The sequence below is a fragment of the Populus nigra genome, chromosome 16 (genome assembly GCF_951802175.1).
Source record: "Populus nigra chromosome 16, ddPopNigr1.1, whole genome shotgun sequence".
NCBI lineage: Eukaryota > Viridiplantae > Streptophyta > Magnoliopsida > Malpighiales > Salicaceae > Populus > Populus nigra.
This window is the reverse complement of record NC_084867.1, coordinates 5,986,647-6,008,316: the sequence shown is the minus strand read 5'-3', so window position 1 is coordinate 6,008,316 and position 21,670 is coordinate 5,986,647. Positions and strand designations below refer to the sequence as shown.

The window sequence follows — 21,670 nt, the reverse complement described above, 5'->3', positions numbered from 1 at the left end:
AAAATCAAAATACAAAAAAATAAGAAAACTCAAAATTTGCAAGGGACCAAATATGAAAAGAAAGAAGTTAAGGGATCAATTTGTTTTTTGGGTTGCTTGGTCATCAAGTTTACTTGGGGACCAAGCAATTAAAAATAACAAAAATTTTTTTACCTATAAATAGGTGGTGGTTACACACACTTAAAATGGGGAGAAATTGGAAAGCAAAAAAAAGAAAAAACCTAACTCTTTTTCAGCCTAGCTGCCTACCCCTCTCATTTGTTTTCTTTCTTCTCCCTCTCGAGTCAACCCTATAGACCTCTCATGCCCCTCCATCTTCTCGACTATTTCCAGAAAACAACCTTTTTTTCACCAAACTGAACCATTATGCCTCTGGACCCAACAACAACCTGCAATTTCCTCCCATCTTTCAACCTTCGACCTTCAGCCCCTCTATCTCCCTCATGTCCACCTAACAAACCTGAACTCCCCATTACAATCTGCCACTGCCTCCAGCAGCCCCTATAGACCTCTCACTTTCCTCTTTATCGCTAAGATCCACAGCCTTCTTCCTCTGACTCACTACTACCCTCACTTCAAGAATCCCTATAGAAAACCCCTAACCAAACCTAACAGCGCCTCTAGGACAGGCATTATCTCCTTTCCACCAGCTCCTCATTTCCAAACGATGTTAAAGGGCTAGCAACACTCAACGACAACCCTGCTTCTTTTTACTAACGGTGATAAACCCTACCTCCTTCACCACAAATGACAGCAACGAAGCTAGCCTCACAATGACATCCACAAACCTCACCAATTCCAACCCTTTTTTCTCCTTAAAACCATCATATATATGGATCACACTAACGAGCATCCAAAACTTCTATGGAGAGGCAGATTTTTAGGGAAGAAGAAGAAATATAATTTTTTTGTCTTGTGTTGATTTCCTTTTTTGCAAGTGGTAGTAACTCGCACCGCTGGCACATGAAGAAAGAGGAGGGAATGCGCTCCAGATCCACCCATTTTTTAGGGTTTTACCTACGGTGGCAGCACGTAAAGCAAACACACCGCCATTGTTCTTGCAACCCAGAATTTTCTAGTACTATTCTTGAGTCCAAGGAACTTTTTTCCAGATTATGTTTTACCTTTAAAAGGTCCATTTTGCAATTATTAGATGTTCATGTGTATATTTAAATTATGGTTAGATTTTTATTATGTTTAAAACATGTAAATTATAGGGGCGTGAGCAAAAATAGTAAAAAAAAAATTGTGTTTGTTTGTATTTTCTTATATATTTATTGAATGTTTAAAACCAAAAACATAAAAAAGAATAGTTTTAATCGCATGCTGCAAAATGTCTCAAAAATACAAAGAAAATCATATTGCATAGTATTTCCGTATGAAAATTCAAAATATGTATTCACATGTATTTTAGGATTTAATAACTAATTTATTAAATTCATGAGAATTTGACCAATATTTCAATAAACCATTATTTTTTTCAAATTCATGAGAATTAATGGTTAAAAATCCTCGTATCTAACGTTGGACCTACAAGTAAGGCTGATATTTGAAATATCGGAGTTGACCAGAAAATTCTCAAAGTTATTTCAAATATTTATCAATTTTAATTGGGAGTATTTTTCACTATAATACACAAATTACGAAGAATGTTTTCTAAATAATTTATTTAGGTACACGAGTCCATAATAAATTATTAAACATCAGATTTATTTATGAGTAAATCTCAATTCTAAATGTAATAGTCCTGCCCAACCTGTTGTATATTGTTCGCTTTGGTCTTTAGTGCCTTCACAATTTTGTTCCTAGTGACGTAGCCCTCTTCTGAGCCTGACGCCCCAAAACACGTACAATAGGTCAATGACCAGCACTACTCATAAAGCCCTAGCTCTAGACGCTCATTTTTTATTTGGGATATCACAATCCCTCACCTTAAGACGAGTTGTCCTCGGCTCTAATACCAAATGTAATAGCCCAACCCAATCTGCTGTATATTGTCCACTTTTGGCCTTACCGCCCTCAAGGGTTTTGTTCCTGGTGACGTGAGTCCACTTCTTAGCCTAACGCCCTAAAACGCATACAACATGTCAGCAACTAGCACTACTCGTAAAGCCTTGGCTCTGGACGCTCGCTTCCGATGTGGGATATCACACTAAACTACAGATAGACCACCAACCAGAAAACCATCAAAACCTGTAAACCACATCAAACCACAAATCAGCTTACCTCAAGTAGGATGTAAATTCCTTTCCTGGCCATAATCAGTCTCTTACCCTCAAATCTCTGACAAAACCAGGACACTCGGGTTTTCTAGCGACCCTGAACCAAACAACTAGGTGGTGACTCTAAACGACCCCCCGATGTCGTGCGTCCATGTGCAATAGAATGGCAACTCCACTGGGGAACGTATTGTTGTTTTACAGTATTGGACTAAGCTTTGTGTATTTGATGGGGTTTATCTATTTTGATATTTTTAAATCTTTGTATTTTGGCTTATTTTATTTTATTTATGCTTTAGCCCATGTGTATATTTTTTCATGCATCATTGGTTTATTTTTTATATATTGTTTTGGGATGATCACATGAAAACTCAGATTAGGTCGAGAAGTACCGACTTAGCCTATGACTTTCAGTCAAGGTTTAACTTCGTGAAACCATCCATCTCTTTGCTGAGTGCTTAGACTAGTAGTAATTGGTATTCAAACCATCCCACTACCTGCCGAGCCTCTATATTACCTTCAGGAGGGTGATCACTAGGACAACGAGAGACCCATTTTAGAGACCAACTAGTAAACTTACCCCATATCTCATGTAAAAGGATTATAACTAGCCTTTAGAATGTATGCTCCCAACATATTATTTTGTATTAAGGCAAACCCTTCTTGAAGCATCTTGAATTTAGGACTTATGGGTGACACAATGGTCATCACTTAAGAAATTTTCATGCTAGAGTTGGGGCAAGAATCAAAATTATTGTTCAGCATGCAATCTTTACGACCATGTGTCGCCCCTTGAAGGTCGAGTTCATCATATAAAAACATGCTCATACATTTGACATGCATGTATCCTTACATGCATATATCCTTAGAAGATTGAAATGTAGGACCTCCACCTATGGTCTACAACACCTAACTGAGAGAAAAGATGGAAAACAAAAAAAGGGCTCAGAGATAGGCTCATTATCGAAAGGAAATTGAGATCATTAAAGATGAAGTAGCTAGACTCACAAATCTACTTAAACAAGTGCTGGGTTTCAGTAATGGAAAGGGAACGTCTGCACAGCCTCCCGTGGAAGCACCATCAGCCCACGTCCCTCACACATCTCAGAACTTAGGGGTGTGCTTAGTAAATATGCAATATCTTTTCCATTTTGCCCATCCAACCAACTCAAGGTCAGGTCATTATGGATTTAATAGCAGAAGGACTTTTTGATGATAGGTCTATAAGTGTTATAGACCATGATAAATGGGTTGTTATAGCAAAAAGATGAAGAGCAATTGAAAGGAATCATCTGATTAACCTTGTTTTAGCAATTGAAGTTTGTTTGGTTCCAGTAAATCATGACACTGAAAGAGTTCAGAGTGTTGGACTTCATTAAGTACACCGAGCTAGAACACCCGAACACCCATCTTCGGTCCACTATAACAAGATGGATAAAGTGATCCATAATGATAAAATGCTAATTTATTTCTGACAAGATAGTCTCATAAGGTCTGTATTGAGCTAGTATATGAGACTGGATAGTACCAAGATAGAAACAAAAATGGTGATGTTTTTCACCAACACCATCCAATCCCCTTATTATGAGCATTTGATAGGAAGCTCAGCTTAACATTTCTATAAAGTAGTGAGGATTGTCAAAAGAAATGAACAAGCTATAAAAATAGAGGTTCTACCATGGATTCCAGAATAATAACGAGAGATGAATTCGAAGATGACTCTCAAGTGGGAAACCTTAGTTGTGTGGTCCAGCCAGGTCTCACTATAGCATCAGCTACTCAAATGTCTTTATTATAAATTGACATACCTCTGCCACTCGAGTTTGTCTACAAGCATTTGTTAGATTTTGGACCTATTGCCTTGACTCCATGAAATCTCATACAACCATCATTTCCTAGATGGTATGATCCAGACGAGAGATATGAATATCATGGTAAGGTCTTGGGCTATTTGATTAAAAATTGGGAAAAAAAAATCAAGTATCAAGTTTAGAAGATGGTGAGCAATAGGTAGATTGAGTTTGTGAAGGATGGTGTCATCTACCATATTATTACTGGATCATCACGAGCATAACAAAGGTCGATAAATCATGACAAGACACCAAAGATTGTTGGAGAAGCTGATTAGGGTGTCACATTGCCAACAATTTTGTTATGGAATTTTTCTATTCAACACTTTTGTTTTGGGATCACACCTCATCTTTTTAAAGAAATGTGTATTTTCCTTACCTCTTTGTTGTTATGAAATCAAGAGATGTTTAGCATTTTATTTTGACAAAATATTTTGATCGAACTCCAACATGTGAAATTAAGGCTAGTTAATGTTGAAAGATTAAAAGTGTTTTGATTGCATAAATGACTCTATGCTTGTTAAAATAACATGATAAACGATATGGGGTGACCAAACAAATTTTGAGCTCATGCACAAAATTGAACCATACATCATAGAGCTAAATTTTAGTAATATGCATAATAACATGTAGTGGATTCAATAGTTATAGACGTGTGAATCATGACTCTTTACAAATCTAAATCAATACATTAGATAAGAGCAAACTTTATCGGTTTGAGGTGACCTTGCTTGAAATGAGAAATGTCATCTTTGTTTATTCCCTTTACTATTCTTAAAATATATATCCCTTGCAAATCCTAATTTGAGCCTAATAGAATCTTTCTTTCAAAAAGAAACCCTGAAATGGATCATACCCCACACTAGGGGCAAATAAGGATTTTTGGTTGAAAATACGAAGACAATGCTAGAATCAATGGTGGAAGAGAATGCTAAGAATAGAAGACCGATTATTGAGAAAGGGCCAAAAGTGAATAAAAGGCCCTAAACTAGGGGCGTCCATGAAAACATTTAGGAAAGTTGTGTGAAAGCCAGAAACTAGAAATCACCAGCACTTAAAAGGAAGTCAAGATTGGAAAATTCCTGTCGAGTTTGGGAAGGGCACAACAAATGATAGAATTCAATGTCGAGGGCAAGAGTTCAAAAAAAAAAGATATTGAACCATGAATGTCTTTTGGTATCTGTGATAAACCCTCTCGCGTCTTCAAATGTTTAGATTGGTTATCCATAAAAGGTTGGATTTGCTTTATGGCCTCTGTTAAGAGAAGTTTGATCTTTTAGATGAACATGGCATGTCACTTTCTTCTACAAGGACAATAAGAGAAAGAGAGTTAATGAATAGTTAATGATGATCCTAGGTCTTTGAAACCCTTGAACACTTTTGAGCCTATGGATTTCCTTTTCTTTCATAGTCGAACCATAGCCTGCATTACATGTTTTGAAAAGTCATTTTTAATCAAGTAAGTGATTTGAACCAATAAATGGCGCTCTCAAAACTTGAAGAGCTTTTTCATAAGGGTCGTGGCCTCACGAAACAAGTTACCAGTTATTATACATGCTGATAAAATGGATACTTAAAAGAGACAAATTTTCAATGTAACCCCGAGTCTTTGCTCAAACCTCCTGTTGTTGAAATCCACATAAGGTTACCTCATCATGTACCATCAAATGACATACCCAAAATTAGAGATTAAAAATGACATCAAGAACCATAGAAAAACTTTTTTTAATTTTACAATGGGTCAATTTATGTTTTTAAAATGCAAGATAATCAAATGTTTGCATATGTGTAAGTGGCGTGTGTTGGACCTTTGACCAAACTTTGACCAAAGAAGCTTGATTTTGAAAAATACTTTAAACACTAACATCTCTTTGATTTCATTTCAACAATTAGACTTTAATAGACATGATTTTTGAGAAGTGCTAGTTGATTCTTTAACAAGATAAATCACAAACAAAAAAATCATGGACCGACTTTGCAAAATCCTTGATGAAAATGACATCAACACTTTTTGACACTCCATGAACAGTTAAGCAGTTGCGGGAAATGTAGTGGACCCTAGAAGGGAATGTAAACAATATTTAGATCAGCTCGGGGGTAAAGAAACATAATAAAATGATGATCCAATGAAATCCATCAAAATTATGTTAAGTATCTAGCAATAACAAACGCTAATTTTTTATAGAGAGAAGAACGAACACATTCAGATCAATTGAGGACAATGTTGCTTAAAGACAGGCTATGATTGAGTGAACTCCAACAGCATTTAAGAGTAACGAAGCACTTAAAGGGCATATCATGTCTGAAAATCTTGATTTAGCCTTTGAAGTATGGTTATGACACCTGAAAGATGTTGATCGTATGGGTGCATTTGCATAACTACACGCCATCAAGACTGACTGTAGGACAATCTGCTTTAAAGCCTATTGATTTAAGTTGCATCTCATCACATAAATGTGGGTGATATAAGGGAATATCAGTAATGATGACAATGTATTTCTTTTCATGATCTAATTAGACGGATTGAGAGGAATTTATGGAGAAGAACATTGAGCATACAACGATGATCTTTTGTGCATGTCTGGATGACATAATAGTTTCATGAAGATTTATATGCTTGAAGAGTATGGTTCAATTAAAGGCAACATCATGGTTGATTGACAATCTAAAATGAGGTTAACACTAGAAAACCTTTTGATATTTGTTGGCAGGATGCACACAACTAATCAGAGAACAGTTCTTGAGAGAATCAAATAGGTAGAATGATTATTTCAAACTTCTTTATGATGAATCAAACAACACCACACTTGGGGTATGGTTAGACTTGATAAATAATGAGAGCATTAATCATCGCGGACAGCCTAGGATGGGCACTTGATATGGTTCAGGTTCAGCCTTGGATTCCTTATAGTAAGCATTCAAATATGTGTTTGAGATTGGTTGTTGATACGATTCATATATGGTTCAACCTTGGGTTTTTCATGATGGGTTTTTACCTAGGGATGCATTTGGTCAGATTTAGGTTCTTTTAGATGATTGGTTTGACTCAATTCTTTTGGTGGGTAATTCAGATCAGCCCCACTGATGTGAACCTTTTAATCATGTAGTCAAGCAACCCCCAATGAAGATGATACTTCCCCAAGAAAGTCAAGAATTAGGTTTGAGAAGTGTGACACAATGGAAACTTGTTTCAAGGCACTAACACTATTGGAGTTAAAATGAATGACACCATAAGGTCAATTATACCTTAATTAGTCATATTTGATCTTTGTCTTAACAAAGACAATGTGTTGCATTCAGCAAAACACAAGTTTATTTTATAAATTCATCATTCTTCTACTTTTCAGCATACCAAAAAACTTATATAATATTTCAATAACCCTAATGGATTCCATATGAGGGTTGATTTGAGTCCACATACAAAATTAACCCAAATAAGTAATAATAAACCAAAGACTAAGAAGGAAATAATAAAATTAATAAAAATCTAAAATTAATATCCTAGATATGCTAGAATCAAATTTGTCGCCCATAAAATGTTCCAAATAGACTAGGAAATCTAATTTAAATATGGAATTGATTCTGAAGTCTTCTTCTCTTGTTATGCTTAGTTTCCTTGTTTTACATGGTGTTTTACATGGACAATTAATGAAGAAAATCTCCCTCTTTGATACATGCCAATTTAGTTTCATTTCTAGACTAGGAGAATCATTAATTAATCCTTTCTACTTTAGGAAATTAAATTTGGCAGCCCCCTTAGCATCCTTTATTAACTAGGAACTTCCTCCTTTGTTGATAAATATTCTACTAAATAATAGGTAAAATAATGAACGAAATTTCCATGAATTTTAAGAGAATATTTTGTTGATTTAAGTCCTTGAAGAATTAGGAAATCAATCCCAAACAAATCTGATCTGAATATAACATCTCAATTAACCCAAGCCAACTTTGAATCTCATGTAGCCCAAACTCATATTCATTAATAGGGACCAAACCATACCTAAAATACACTTAAAATAATTTTTTTTTACTGTCCAAAAACATCTTATGCATAACCTATCCTGATCTGACCAAATTACTCACCAAAAGAATTGGGCTAAACCTATCATCCAAAAGAACCTCGATCTAACTAAATGCAACCCTAGGTAAAGACCCATCATAAAAAATCCAAGGTTGAACCATATATTGAACCGTATCTCCAATCAATCTCAAACACATAACTAAATGCTTACTATAAGGAATAAGGAATCCAAGGTTGAACCTAAACCATATCACGTCTTTTTCCTACGCGTTCAGCTGTCAACATGATTTTTAAGTCGACGTTGAAGTTACTCTTTTTCAAAAAATTCAAAATACAAAAAAATAAGAAAAAAAAATTATAAGGGACCATATATGAAAAGAAAGAAGTTAAGGGACCAATTTATTTTTAGGTTGCTTGGTCATCAAATTTGCTTAAGGACCAAGCAATTAAAAATAACAAACTTTGTTTTACCTATAAATAGGTGGTGGTTACACACACTTAAAGGGGGGGGAGAAAAAAACACTAAAAACCCAACTCTTTTTTAGCCTAGCTGTCGCCCCTCCCATTTTATTTCTTCCTCACGAGTAAGCCCCACAAACCTCCCAGGCCCCTCCATCTTCTCAATTGTTTCCAGAAAACATCTTTCCTAGCCACAATCAGTCCCTTATCTTTGAATCTCTGACAAGGCCAGGACTCTTAGGTTTCCTAGAGACCCTGAACCAAACAACTAGGTGGCAACTCCAAACAACCCCCCCTGACGTCGCGTGTCCACGTGCGACACATCATATAGGCAAGTTCTAGTTCCTTTACATGACATGAGATAGGAATATGCATTATCTAGATCTCTCTTTGTCCTTGTGATCACCTTCGTGAAGGTAATATGAGGGTTTAATAGGAAGTGGGATGGCTCGTATATCAATCACCACTAGTCCAAGCACTTAACAAAGAGTTGGATGGTTTCACAAACTTAAATCCTGACGGAAAGTCATAAGGTAAGCCATTACTCCCCCACCTAACCTAAAGTTTTCACACGTGTCCCAAAGTAGTAAAAGATGCATGAAAATGTGTGTTTACATTTAATATATATGCATGAGCAGGCTAAAGCACTCTAAACATAAATAAAATGAGGTAAACAAAACATATATGGAAATTTAAACACATTACAAACACAATATGAAAATGTGTATTAGCATCCCTAGCACACCTTACTTGAGGTGGCTGCTTTGTGTGGTTTAATGTGATTTAGAGGTTTTGATGGTTTTCTTATTGGTGTTGTAAGACTCGAATTTCTCATGACTTCATGACATGGTGTTTATTCATAATGAATAAAAAATGAGTGATATGTATATTTTTTGTATATCATCACATCCATCGATGCATTGCCCAACCTTGTTTATAGATTAAACAAATAGGCATCATTAGTTGGTGTAGCACATCACTCATATAATCATATAACCCGACAACTTTATGGAAGAGAATACATAGTCTGTGATTGTGCATCAAAAGTATCATTAAGTCTCTTATTTTACATATGTATTTATTGTTTTTATTTGGGTTTTTTATAATAATTGATGTGCTTTTTAGTAATGAAGTTTCTTTTAATGTTTCGATAGGTTATTGGAGCTTAAATGAATTATTTCAGAAAATTCAACGTCGGAATTCGGAACAAAGAATTGAAGAGAAATTTAGTTGAAGATTGAAGCAAATCTTAGTTCAAATAAGTGCTCCAAATTTGCCCCAAAAATCAATTCTATTCCAATTCTAGAAAAGAATATCATATGATCTATTTCAAGCCCAAACTTGCCTTATGTTGTGTGCAAACTTCAACTATCAAACACTTAAGGTTTCAATGTCAATCTTAGCCCAAATAAAAGGTACATTTGTATCCTTATTTGATGCTTAAATTCAACCTCAAATCAGCCCCAAAATCAGCCCCAAATCACCCTCCAAATCAGCCCAATCACAATCCATGATCCTACATGTCCACACAACAAATAACATTTGATTTATTTGGGTAATTCATTGATCCAAGAGGGCAAGCACATGGATGAAAATCTGGAGGGGACATTGTGACATTATTTTGGGTCAAAAGAAGAAAGAGACAACTCATAAAGGAGGAAGAAAAACGTGCACCAAAGTGTTCTCCAAGCTGGCCTGGTTTGATTTTCCAGAACACCTTTCGGTGTTTTGCCCATAACTTTTGACTCAAATGTCCAAATGAGCTGTTCTTTAATGATCTGGAAAGCTAACAGAATGTCCTATAAATATGTCTCTAATAGCCATCTCCAAAGGAGGCTTCTAAGAGGGTCGAATTACTGTCCAAATTTAGAGTCAAATTTGTGTCTGAATTTTTACTAAAATTGTGTTGTGTTCTTCTTTATAGATTTCGGTTCTTTAGATTGTAAAACTTATTATTTCAGTTTGATTAATTTCTCTTGAGTTTTTTTGTTACCTAGCTTAATTTCCAGATCTAGCTGTCTGTGGATATGACCTCGATCTTACCGAGTTAATTGCTACATCGCACACTCGTGCACTTGCGAGTTAAAACAAGCCGAACATAAAAAGCGGTCAAGCAGTCAATACATTCATAGCATTATATCTTTGTGTATACAAGGTCCACATTCCTGTTTTCTTAAAGTCATCATTATAAATCCTTACAAAAGTGTCGATCAGCAATTCATTGCCATTACATAGTTGTAGAAAATGCATAACGCCTAATCATGTTATTACATAATTTATCTCAAAACACGTAGGATGGAGTTTCTAAGCAACATGGGTATGTAACGTCCATGTTACAAATCAAATGCAATACAAGTATAAAAGAAACAATCTCATAATACAATATTAAGGAACAAAAATATATATTTGAAATCACACTACTAACTTAAATAAGTAAATCCTAGTTATTATCCTCCTATTAATCCCATATTCAAGGTTTTACCTCATAACATCATATGATCCTACATTGTATTATTCCTAGGGCTACAAATGTACTCTTATTATCACATATTATTATTTAGAAGTCCTTAATACCTTGAATATTCTTCCTCGAGTAATTATGTTGTTCAAACCATATTAATCAAACATGTGGTTTTCATGATCTAAACAGACTTAACTAATAATATATTACTAGTCTTATTTAATGTATTGTTGACTTTATACAAGCACGGTTATTAATGATCTTGTCGATCGATGTTAATCTTATTCATTCATCCCGATCACCTAACTTGAATTTTTAGGGACCGCGACTAATTCCCTAGTCTCCCTCGGGTTATCAACCCAAGATGCTACAAACCAAATTTAATCACGTCATTCGATCCTAGTAATCCGATATGGATACCATCAACCAAAGCTAATCAATCTCGGTTATCCAATTTGGATACCAGTAGCTAGAGCTAATCACATCATTCTATCCTGGTTATCCAATTTGGATACCATTAGCCGGAGCTAATCACATCATTTCATTACAGTTATCCGATATGGATACCATTAGCTGGAGCTAATCACATTATTCTATCGCGGTTATCCGATATGGATATCATTAGCCAAAGCTAATCACATCATTCAATCAATTATTTCATGAGTAACTTTAATCAATCATAACCGAGTGGCAACATTATGTAAAATTTACAACAAAGAGTAACATAAAACAATAAAGGTGGAGACCACCTACCTGCTCCTCCCGTAGGGTATTCTTGTCCGCCTAAATATCTGATCCCGGTCATACCTCCTGATACATCAAGTGATCATTATTTAGTACATTTGCATTCAGATAATTTCAAAGACTATTTCCATATGTATTCCAGAACACACATGTGCACATTCAGGCATCTCTCATATTCATATAATCGTATATTGATAATATACAATAATACATTTATCCGTAATTTTAATGAAGGTTATCCATGAACAGTTTATAGATTGACTCTATAGGTCTTCAATGGAACTAGGTCAAACTGACGCTGAAAATCATTAACAAAAACTAAGTCATTTATGACGCTACTTTTTCCCTAGGCTATGCATAAGTTTTATGCCAAGTTTTTTCCTCCCTACAACATACTTCAACCTAGTTTGGATATAGACCACAACCAAATCATATCTAAGCTTACAAAGTAAAGGCGATAGTAATGTTCTTATTCCATGACGATAACTTGCATTCAACAATATTATTAAGGACAACCTATTAATCATCATTACTTTTTAAGATGGCTGAAATTTTTATTACTTCCCCTTTTTGGCATACTTTGATTTCCTCAAATGTTAACTTCAATTCCCATTCATCGTAGCATGGTAAGGTGTGTCCTAGGCATTCTAGCTTGCTATGTACTACCTAACATGAACAAAAGCAAGAATCATTAGTACTTAAACGTGCTTTTTTACCAAGGTTTTATATCATCATTTTGCACTTAAAGATGTTGGTTCAGTCCAAACTGGAACACTGTTCGGTCATTGGGTCATATCTGGAGTTGTAGATCTTGGATTTAGGTCTGCTTTATATAGATGGAAAGTTAGGACATACGCCTAAAACTTTCATGCGGAGTCCAAGATTTAAAAAGGCCATTTTCAAGTCCAAATTGCAGCAACAACGAAGAACTCCGAATCTGTTCAAATTATGATTTAAGTCTATTCAAATTATGACCTTATCAATGACGTTTTTGGCAGACAAGAAGGCATTTTCCATGTATTTAGGCATCTTGGTTTGCATATCAAGATCATGCTCTTCCTGTCTCTCTTTGTAATGCTTAAGTTTTGTTTATATTAATCTCTTGTTTATGCTTTTCATTTCCTTTCCTTGTTTGTTTATGTTTCTCTCTTTCATTATGTTTAGCTAAGTTTATCATGTCAAGGTGAAAAGGTTACACTAATGGTGTAAGAATAAGTATAATATAAACTCAACATGGACCTTAATGTTTGATACTAACATGTTTTATATTTGTTATCTTGTTCACTTTTAATACTTTGCTTGTTAAATGGTTAATCTGGATTTATGTTGTATAACCCTTGGTACAACAAATACTTGGCACTTTCATAGCCTAACCGTATGGTATAACCGACACCTGTGCTATGAAAATAACTTAATTTGTTGTTAACATTAGTACTTAAAAGTGCATTTTCATTAAGGCTTTATATCATCATATTGCACTTAAAGTATCATTAAATTCCCTAACTTAAGCATGTTTTTTATTAACAAGCCTGATAATATAAGATACCTTTATTTAATGGTAAATTCTCATTTTAAATACAGGTTTATCCCACAACTCAAAGGATTGATTGATGTGATTAACTATTCAAATTCAGAAGACAAAGAAAAGGCTAAGAGAAGAGATGCTGGTTCAATTCAAACTAGAACACCATTCAGTTATTGGATCATAACTGAAGTTGTAGACCTTGGATTTAGGCTTGATTTATCTTGATGGAAAGCTAAGACATAGGCCTAAAACATTCATAAGAGTCCAAAACTCAATTCTGCCATCTTGGAGTTCAAATCTTAGTATCGAAAGAGACATCTGAATCTGTCCTACAGCCCAGACACTGTTCAGTGTTTAGCCCATATCTCAAGTTCTAGAAGTCCAAATGAGCTCTGGTTTTTTTTTTGTGTTGATAATGTGAGACAATTGCCCACAACTTTCATTGGACTATGTGCTCAAATTCTGATGTTAGCAATGATGTTTTGGCCAGCCAACAATGTCAATAACCAGACAACAATATCAATAACCAGCCACCAAGTCAACGAATGGCCACCAACTAAATATTAGTCATCTAATCAAAGTTCTGAATTTCAGCCTATAAAAGGAGGTATTTGCCATGTATTTAGGCATCTTGGTTTTCAGATCAAGATCATATTCTTGCTTTCTTTCTTTGTATTTTTGTAATGTTTAAGTTTTGCTTTCATTAATCTCTTATTTATGCTTTTCATCATAACTATGTTCTTTTCTAGTTTAATTATGTTTCTCTTCTTCTTAATGTTTAGCTAAGTTTATTATGTCAAGGTGAAAAGGTTTCACTAATGGTGTTAGAATAGGTATAATATAAACTCAACATGGACTTCAATGTTTATATTCAAGAAAGTTTGCTATTAACATGTCTTATCTTTTTTTATCTTATTCACTCTTAATACCTTACTTGTTAAATGGTTAATCTAGATTTATGTTGTATAACAATTGGTACAATAAATACTTGATCCTTCATAGTCTTCGGCCGACATCGTTGTTATGAGAGGAACTTGATTTATTGTTAACATAAGTTAGTATCATGAATACCTGATAATATTTACAAGTATGGTGTTACTTAAATAAGATAATTAATATGATCATATTAATAATTCATAATGAGCTATTAATGATAAATCATCCGATTGGAACCTCCTTTGTGTGTGGTTTCCAGTTGAGTAATAAAAAGAGTTTATACTATGCTTATTTGAAATACCATTAGTGGATCCTCTAACCTTGACAATTGTTTTGTCCTTGTTTAATCTTTTCATCATTATCACATCTCAAAGTTCTTTTCAACATCAATATCATTATATTATTTATAATTTATATAGTTGACCTCCCTGTGTTTATCATGCAAAGTCTCCTTCAATGTTCTTCCTCTTGGTAAAAAATAGTAGTTCATTTCTTTCTAGTTTACACATGCAATTTATCATTTCTATCACAAGTATGTTCATATTAACATGCTATAATCACACATTCATACATTTGATTTATAATCATAATCTCACAAGTTCTTCAATCAATATGCAAAATCAAGACATTAACATAAGTAATAATTTTGTTTCAGCTCAAGCATGTTTCTAGGAGCCTAACAAGATCACAATTTACACATTTCATCACTTCATTTCATCTCCTTTCATTCTTTCAATTTAGTCAACCTTTAGTTTGGGTTTGTTCATCCAAATTCATCATTTTGTTTTGTTAAAGATTCTGAAATTGAGTTCTCTTCACCCTCATTTTTCTTCAATCGTCTCATTTAGACTCTCCGGATCTATAAGTGCAAGAACCTTAAGTCTTTCTTTTTTTAGGTTTCTTCCTCCCTTTACCCCGCAATCTTAAAGTAACAAATAGGGAAGTGATGTTATTCTTACCACACAATTTTAAGCAAGCTTTAGGGAAGGTTTCAGTGGTTTTCTTCCCGTTTTTCTCTTGGTTTTTCTCTCCTTCTTTTATTGTTCCAATCGGCCCTCTAAACTCTTTTTCTCTTTATGTTTTCAACTCTCCTTCATTCTCTGATATGCATCATGATTCTAACATGGGAGGGCTTGATTCTAATGTGCTTAGGCATTCAGATGATCCAATGACGAGAGCTTGAGCAAAACAACTACAAAGTGCTTTAAGAAGTCAAATTAGTACGATCGAAACTTCAATGAGTTTGAGGGCTTGTGAATTGCATGGAAATGATTCAAATATGTGTTTTTGTCTACAAATAAGGCTTGGGTCATGATCTGGGACTTTTGATGAGTTTGGGTTTGCTGTCAAGCCAGGCCATGGACCAATTCTGGCCTGAATTTGCTCCTATTTAATGCGTGGGGAAATAAAGCCTATTCTACATGGTTTTCAAGTTTAGAATGTCATGTTTCCAGATTATTCAACCATGCATGCATTGGAGTTTTAAATAAAAAGTTATTGTTGTTTTAGTTTTGTGTCTGTTTGTGTCTTCTATAAGTCAAAAACATGTGTTATTTATTATTTGCCTAGTTTTCTGAACAAAATCATTTATTTGGAGATCCATTATGTCATTTTGATATTTCCTAGACTTGGAGGGTTGTTCCAAATATATAATGATGTTTCAAACCATGTTTTGTGACTTTTGGTAACAATCTTAAACTTTTCAAGTTCTCATTCAGAGAGTTTTCTTCCTTGTTCTTCCATTTCCAGAATTGGTTGAAGAACAAATAAGACTTATCACTCTTAATCACAAAAAGTGTGGCATCCTATCCTGATTGGAATTCCTTTGTGGCGTCTTCAAAGAGTTTCATTCAGATTTTATCCCTCATTTCCATTATAAATTATGTAATTTTCAGCCTAAACACCATAAAAAAAAACCATATAAACCTACCTTCCTTCATCTTCACATCAGATTGTTAGTTTGTTTGGGTTAGGAAGCTAGGGGTGATGTGTCTGGCCCCATAACAGCCTTGTTAGGCTTGCTTTTCCTAATGTTATTAGAAAGTTAGCAATTTATTCTCCCAAACAAGTAAGGAAAGTAATTAAATCAGCAACAAAGGGGAAAAATAGCTTTATTATTTGTTCAAGTTATACATGGAAATCCAAACTAAACAAGGAACTAAAGGGGTGATAAATCAAGTCATAATTTTTCTAGCCTACAAAGGACTTATAGTGGTGGCAACTACTCCTGTGAATGCAAGGAAGGGTTATTCAGTTATAACAACCTATAAACTAGGGAAATTGGATTCTTTAGTTATAGCAACAATACCAGGCTTTATGTTATTTTTATTTCTTTATGTTTTAGGTTATATTTAGGTTTAATTGTAAGTAGACCTTATATAAGTCCATATAAAAGGCCCATTAGGGTTTATTTTAGTCTAGAGTCAATATAAATAAAGCCATAATCAGACATATAGGGACACAATCTTGAGATTAATAAGACTTCTTTGTTGCACGTTGTTGTGTGAGTTAGTGAGATATTCTTCCTTCATTGGTTCTCTAACGAACTGAAATGATTTATCAAATAACAACTGACTTCATGACATCATCCTTATACTTCTCGTTTACAAATTAATATTTGTTAGGTGAGGGTTTTTGTTTTCAAAAGTATTGATGCATAGATACAAGTTATTTTTGTGTCACACTCTTATCAAACTTGATTTACTTGGCATTCTAAAAAATTGATGTTTTATGCGTAGGTTACTTGACCACTTGTTCAAGAAATTCAAATCATTTGGTATCAGAGGTTGGCTTTGTTAATCAAGTAATATCATTATGAAATTATTGTTTCTTATTGATAATTTCTCATGGATTTGTCAATCTAAGCAAGAGACATTATATTTTTATATTATTGATTATTTTTCTATTTAAATTATCATTCCATCTTAATTGAAAGCATAAATACCTTTTTAGCAAGAAATCAAGTTCTGCTTTCGTATTACTTTTATATTGTTTTTCTTTCTACGCTCTTTCTTGTCTTGTCTTACATGCTTCTTTAACATCTTTTTCTTGGTTTCTAGAATTGATTCAATATCTATTTCATCCTCATACTCTTTTTCTTTATGATTTTGATTATTTAATTAAATTAATTTTGTTTCATTCGATGATATAGATATAAAAGGATCGTTATTTTTCTTTTTGTTGATTTTTTTTTATTTTCACTAACATTTTTAGTTCCATTAAAATTTTAAAAAGTAATTTGATTGATATCACCCATGATTTATCTTATATACATTGCAAAGTATTACAAATTTTAGAAAGAACCAAAATTCTAAATTTGATGTGGGATAATCTAGTATTTCTTCATTTATTCCAATCCAATCAAAAAGGTTTTTTTTTTTGTTTGGTTCTAGTATTGATCCAAGATTCAATATTGAATTTATTTCTAAGACCAAAATGGAGAATTCTCCAATCCAAATATTATCTATGCGAGCTTTTTTTCATATAGATAATATCATCTTTGCTAGATGCTTATTAATAGCGATACTTCCCGACATATCAAATAATTTTCTTTTATTTATTTTGTAATTATAAAAAATCTCTTGCTTATTATTTAATTGGAATGGTAATTCATAAATAGATGAGTCTTTTTTATCTTCATAATTAATGGATTTATATAATAAAATATTAAATCTATAGTATTTTTTAAAATTATCCTTTTGGTTTATTAAGGAATCTACTTCAAAAACAAATTTCATAATGAATTAATTGGTCTTTGTCATATAAATTCCATGTGTTTAAATCTTTATTTTAAATCATATGCTATTGATTCATTCTATTTCGCCATTTTTGCAATATTAAGCTAGGGCATCTGATCTGAGATAAATCGTATTTATATTGATAATTTATTACTTTTCCATTCATTCATTATAGAATTTCTAAAATTTGTATCTTTTAATTTGAACTGAAATCTTCCTTGGACTCCAAAAAATCTTTTATTTCACTCTTAAGAAAAAGAGATGCTCTTGATAGCTAGAAGGATATATATCTTTTTAATCAAAACGTTTATAAGAAAAATATGATTTATGGACAAATTGAGCATTGTTTCTTTTTAATATCTATAAAATATGTTTTGATGATTTTAATTTTAATATTTTAGCATTATTACTTAGTTTGTTAGGATTAATATTTCTTTTTGAGATTAGAAATCATTTTTTCTTTTCTTCCATAATTTTTTCTATTTGTTTTCTTATTGTCTTTGTTCTGGCATTAAGATATTTCATTGTTTTTCTATCAATGAATAGTTTATCCAATTCATAGATCGAATTGAAGTGGAAATTTTATGAATAGTCTGATTATTGATTGATGAATCTCTTTCATTATTAGTTTTGTATAATTCATATACTTCTCTAAATCCAAATAATAGAATTGGATTTCTTTTTTATTTTGAAATTTTATTTATTTATTATTTCTTTTAGAAATAGAATACCTTTGATGAACAAGTTGTTTGTTTCTTTTGGTAAATGTAGAAATAGTTTTCTTTTTTCTTTTAAAATTGTTAGAGTTAGAAAACCATGTTTTCAACTTTTTATTTTTTCTAATTTTAAAAAAAATGGGTTTAAAAAGTGAAAGTTTAAGGAAGTTCAATTTCCATTCCCCAACTAATAAAACACAAAAATCATTTTTTTGTCTTTTCTTTTTTATTGGATCTTTAGAAAGGAATTTAAACTTAGATCTGTGCGAAGGTTGTAATCGAAAAGGAAATACGATTTTTATTTTAATATTGTCTGTTAACCAGTTTTTCAAACATTATGTTTCTTATAATTGAACTCCATTATAGGTGCATTTAACATGCATTTCTTTATTCCAATCCTTTAAATCCTTGGACCATTTAAGAATTTGAAATAATAGCATACAAATGATATTTTTAGCTATTATTAATGAAGGCAATATAATATATTTTCAAAGAATTGATTGAAATACTAAAACACAACCTCTAATTGGTTGGGCAAAAATAATGTTATCCCAGGTTTTGGCTATTTCTATATAGACATTTTGTTCTCTTTTGTCTTCTTCTCGTTTGTTTTTTATCTCTTCTTTTATTGTCACTTTCTTTTGTTTTTTCTTCCGTATAAGTAGAATCTGAAATTGTGAATTCTTCATTTTTACACATTCAATTTTACAAACATGATTTTCATTAGCTCAGAAGTGTCAAAAGCAAAAAAAAAATGAAATTTGTTTATTCTATCCAAATTTTTTTTGCTTGAAACAGTTTCAAAATAGCTATTTTGCGCCTTGTGTTCATATGGAACCCTTTATTATATCTCGACGAATGTCCGATTGTTGTGAATAACATATCAAAGTCACTTCACCTGTTTGATCAAAATTAGTTGTATCTTTAGTTTTTGAATTATTGTAAGTATTAGAATTAGGATTCTCTTGATTATCAGTAAAAATTCCTACATGTTTGGCTTTTCATGAACGAATCTCGTGATCCTCTGCCACATTCTCTTCATTTTCACCCTTTTGTTGTTCCAAATTATCAAAGTCACTTCGTCGATTAATTTGTATGACCATTGTGGAATTTGTTTACTTATTTCTTTTTTTATTATTATTTCTATAGATTTTTTTACAATTTTTTTTATTTGTGGAATCAACTATAATTGCATCAAATAAAAATTTAAAATTCTTATTTGATCCTTTTCATCCATTTTTTGTGCAAATTCTTGATAATTTAATAAGAAGGGTAAGATAAATTTTATTTATCCAAAGCATCTCTATGTAATTTTTTATGGAAATTTCATTTATGATTAAAGATGGGAAAAAAATTGACTTTTCCACAATAGAGACCACTAAAAAGAGGATCACATATTTTAAGTAAGTATTCTTTTTTAGTTTCATCATTACACAATCTAGTCCTTTGTCGAGTATATTCAGAACACGAAACCCTTTATTTAGAACTTCTACTCCATTTATATTCAAAACATGAAACCCCTTATTTAAAACTTCTACTCCATTTATAAACTCATTACTTAGGTTTTTCTTTTTTTGTTTATTATTATAATTCCAAAAATTATACAATTCATCAGAAGAGAGTTTTTCTGTTGTGAACTAAGACATCTTTCTTTGTATCATTTCCAAAAAGTTGACAAACTAGGTGGATACGTAAAGGATATTCTTTCTTTTCCATCACTTCGACATGTAGAAAAAAAATATTGTGACATTTCCTTTCTTACAACATCCTTAAATTGATCATTTTTTATATATCAAAATGAACAATTCTATCGTTTATAGTCGAAAAGAATAGTTACATGAGGTTTTTCAAATCATACAAGATCTTTATATTTTTTTATCTAAAAAGATTTCTAACTTCAAATTTTCTTGATTCCCATCTAAATAAAAAGTTTCATAAAGAAGTCTCTTTTTATAGCATGTCCCTTTAAAGTGAAAATGGAATTCCTTCTTAGTTTTTTCTTTTCTATTCACTTTCATTTCATCGATTTGTCAGGATTCTCCTTTTCTTCTAAAAAAAAGGAAGAAGAAGGATCTTCTTCGGTGGATCCCTCTTGTTCCTGTTTAGTCCCCTTCATTTCAGGAGTTGTTTCTATTTCTACATCTGTTTCTTCCTTCTTTTCTTCTGTTTTTGAGGTTTCTTTCAGTTTCTTAGTAAAAAAAGGTGGCAGTATTCTACCTAAAGAATAGACAAATGTAATCAATAAGAGAATACTAAAGATTCGAGCCACAGAATTTCTCAATTCTAATACAAGGTACTTATTAGATCGAATGTACTTATTTGATCCAAGAGAATTATTTTGTTGTATCCAGACTAATATCAATCTAACCCATTTCATGAATAAAATATGACCAATTAACCAACCAACAAAACTACTTGTTACAAATAACATCTTGTTGTTGCATTAAAACATATAAATGTTGACTAATCTGACTAACAACTTGGTAAAATAAAATGGTTGAATAATTGAAAAATGAGATTATTCAAGAATACACATTGAATGCTAAGATTACGCATTGAATTTCTGGTAGTTGTTGTATGAGGCCTACCTAATGCTAGATGTAGAGGCACATAATAGATCAATATGAAAATCATGAGTTACCCCGTAAAAAAACTTGTTGCTGATACCTTCTTCTATAACCTAAGCTTGGAGCAGGAAGAGATAATAGGGTCTCATGGAGAATGTGGTCAGAAATCCATAATAGAGTCCAACCATAATGACTGAATTGATTATTTTCATGCATAAGGATACTAGATTACCTAGTATAAAAGATTTCAAAATCATCACAAACCTGCTATTTTATTTTCTATTGCAATTTCTGGATTATTATATGATGAATTTGAAACTTTCTATATATATAGAAATAAAATATAGAAATAGAAACAGATACACTAGAAACGACATCTCTTATCTCAATGACACAAAAGAAATGGGTTATTAAATGAATGGAATTGGGATATGG

General features: G+C 32.5%; 1 pseudogene; it reads right to left on the bottom strand.

Moving 5' to 3' along the window:
- Window positions 1–472: 472 nt before the first annotated feature.
- LOC133676043 (protein TIC 214-like) lies at window positions 473–21,447 on the bottom strand (annotated as a pseudogene).
- Between the last annotated feature and the right edge of the window lie 223 nt (window positions 21,448–21,670).